At 40.6% G+C, this 2,727-nt stretch overlaps 1 long non-coding RNA gene across 1 annotated transcript; it reads right to left on the reverse strand.

The window, feature by feature from the left end:
- LOC116528068 lies at positions 1–1,959 on the reverse strand. The gene is made up of 2 exons (XR_004258841.1): positions 546–1,959; positions 1–122 (listed from the first exon to the last, which is right to left on the reverse strand). It is a non-coding gene; the product is annotated as an uncharacterized LOC116528068 (long non-coding RNA).
- Positions 1,960–2,727: the final 768 nt, after the last annotated feature.

Raw genomic sequence — 2,727 nt, forward strand, 5'->3', positions numbered from 1 at the left:
CCTTGTTCTGGATGCTGATAGCCCAATATCAAGGTTCTGCCTCATTTAGTTCCCAGTGAGGACTGTCACCCTTGGAGATGACAGCCTTCTCACTATGTCCTCACATGGCCTTTCTCTCGTGCCTGCCACAGAAAGAGAAAAAGCGAGCTCTCTGATGTCTCTTCTTATAAGGACATTCATCCTACTGAACCAGGGCCCCATCCTTATGTCTTTATTTAACCTTAATTGCTTTCTTCCTCCAAATAACAGTCACACTAGTGGTTAGGGCTTTAACATATGATTTGAGGAGGGATCACGAATATTCAGTCTGTAACATCTGGCAATAAAAATACACAAAATACTATTCTTGGGTATCCCCAGTCAAATGCTTATAAAGGCGAAGTTCTGGGTGAATGCAGTATTTGATATCTTAGAATATTTTTATCAAACTAAGTAATATAAAAATTAAAGTGGTTTATTGCTCCTAACTGTAATAGAGGAAGGGAGGAAAAAGAAAGAATTAGCTTAGGGCTTCAAATTCCCAATTCGAATGCAGCATAAATTACCTGAAAGCTTCCACATCTGCCCTGAAAGGTGGTGGTAGCTGATATTTCTGAAAAGCAAAGGCAGAGATTCATCCTATGAGTGGCTAAATTACAATACAAATTGAATTCTCAACCTTGTAGTGTGGGGCTAAACTACTTTTTATTGGGGCGAATAGGCCTGTGAGTAATGGATCCAATCAACCATCTCAACAGAAGCCAGAAATAGAAATAAGGTTATCCAGGAAAGATTTGTAAAGGACCTGCTTGTCTGATGGCTTAGACCCCTGTGAATTATGTGGACAACTGACAAGGTTTTCGGACAGCAGAAACACTTCTGGCTTGGATTGAAAAGGGCCCAAACACACTAGACATACACATGACAATAAAGAGTTGGAGACTGGGGTGAAGCAGCTACAAGTCAATGAACACCAAGGACCACGGGGAGCCACACCTGGATCGGGCAAGGAAAGATTCTCCCTTAAAGTTCTTAGAAGGAACCTGGCCCTGCTGGCACCTTAACGTAGACTTCTAGACTCCAGGACTGTGAGAGAATACATTTCTGTTGTTTCACTCCACCAAGTTTGATGTAATGTGTCACAGCAGTCTAAGGAAACTGATATCGCAACCACACTGGCAAATAAGCGATTCACATGGTGCTCCCTATTGTGGAAGACAGATACACAGAGAAATTGTGTATCTGTTCTTCCTTTTTGTAATATTTGGTAATTCAGGGGAAATGTGGCTTTAAGAAAATTTTTTAAGTTTTACTTATATTTTTTCAGCTTTTCCAACATCCATAATAATTCCCGGTATATCGAAGGATTGATCTATGTAAAGATGATCTGAAAAGAAATATATCAAATTTCCTTTCTCTTGACTCAGACAGTATTGCTGTTATTCATTATTAGTAAGGAACAAACAGAGCAAGTAGAGAAAAGGTTGAGGGGAGATTAAAGAGAAGGCAAGAGGGCAAGCTCATTTTAAATGCATGCCCTTTGAAATGGCACCAGAGGCCCGAGCGGCAGTTGGCAAAGATCTAATGGGAACTTTCAGGCTGCAACTTCATAACATAAACAGTGTGGGTTGGAAGAAATCTCGGATATCATCTCAACTAAAGACATGATATTTACTAGAGGTACAGCGTTGGGCATCATTTCGGCATACCTAGGAGGTGAATGCATGAAGATCAGGCCTCTGAGGAGCAGACACTAGCAGGATACAGGCACAACTCTGATGTCTGCACCCAATAATTTGGAGGCAGCCCAGCAGAAGCAGAGGCACGGTTCTCAATCAGTGTGCTATGACACACCAGTGTGGCTCTCTAGGAGGCGGGCCCATCACATTTTAGTCACTGTGTAGGATTTATGGGTCAGGATGAACCTGGAAACCATCATTCTCAGCAAACTGACACAAAAACAGAAAATCAAACACCGCATGTTCTCACTCATAGACGGGTGTTGAACAATGAGAACACATGGACACAGGGAGGGGAGCATCACACACTGGGGTCTGTGGGGTGGGGAACTAGAGGATGGACAGCGGTAGGTGGGGAGTTGGGGAGGGATAGCATGAGGAGAAATGCCAGATATAGATGATGGGGAGGAAGGCAGCAAACCATACTGCCATGTATGTACCTATGCAACAATCTTGCATGCTCTTCACATGTACCCCAAAACCTAAAATGCAATAAAATATATATTTTAAAAAAAAGATTTATGGGTCATAATCATACGACTTCAGAGATATCTTTCACATGGAAGGTTGAGCTCAGTGAGTCCCGTTCCATAAATATGAGCTATTTAAAACTATATATTTCAAATAAAGGTCTTATGTTTACCAGAATATGAAAAAGTATAAGTAGGGTGAGGAAAATAAATGTTTCTAAAGAAAACAACACAGTGGCAATGTGGTTAAATAAGTCCAAGAGAACAAAGACAGTGGTGAGTGTTTTGTAAGACATTACACTAAAGTCTTATTTGTATTATAGTTAAATCCAATCTTTAAAACTGTTTGGGGAAACTTTGATCACTTCCCATATGCTGCTAACAATTGCATGATTTCAAAAATGTTGAAGATGACTGCAATAAGGGCTTTCATTATACTTTATAGACTCATGTTTTACACAAGGAACCACCAACCTTGGTTATCTCTGCTGTCAAATCACAATAGACTGAAAACAGCCAATTAGAATTGGGAGGGTTAA

The sequence above is a fragment of the Sapajus apella genome, unplaced genomic scaffold (genome assembly GCF_009761245.1).
Source record: "Sapajus apella isolate SASKATOON/1434 unplaced genomic scaffold, GSC_monkey_1.0 scaffold56, whole genome shotgun sequence".
NCBI lineage: Eukaryota > Metazoa > Chordata > Mammalia > Primates > Cebidae > Sapajus > Sapajus apella.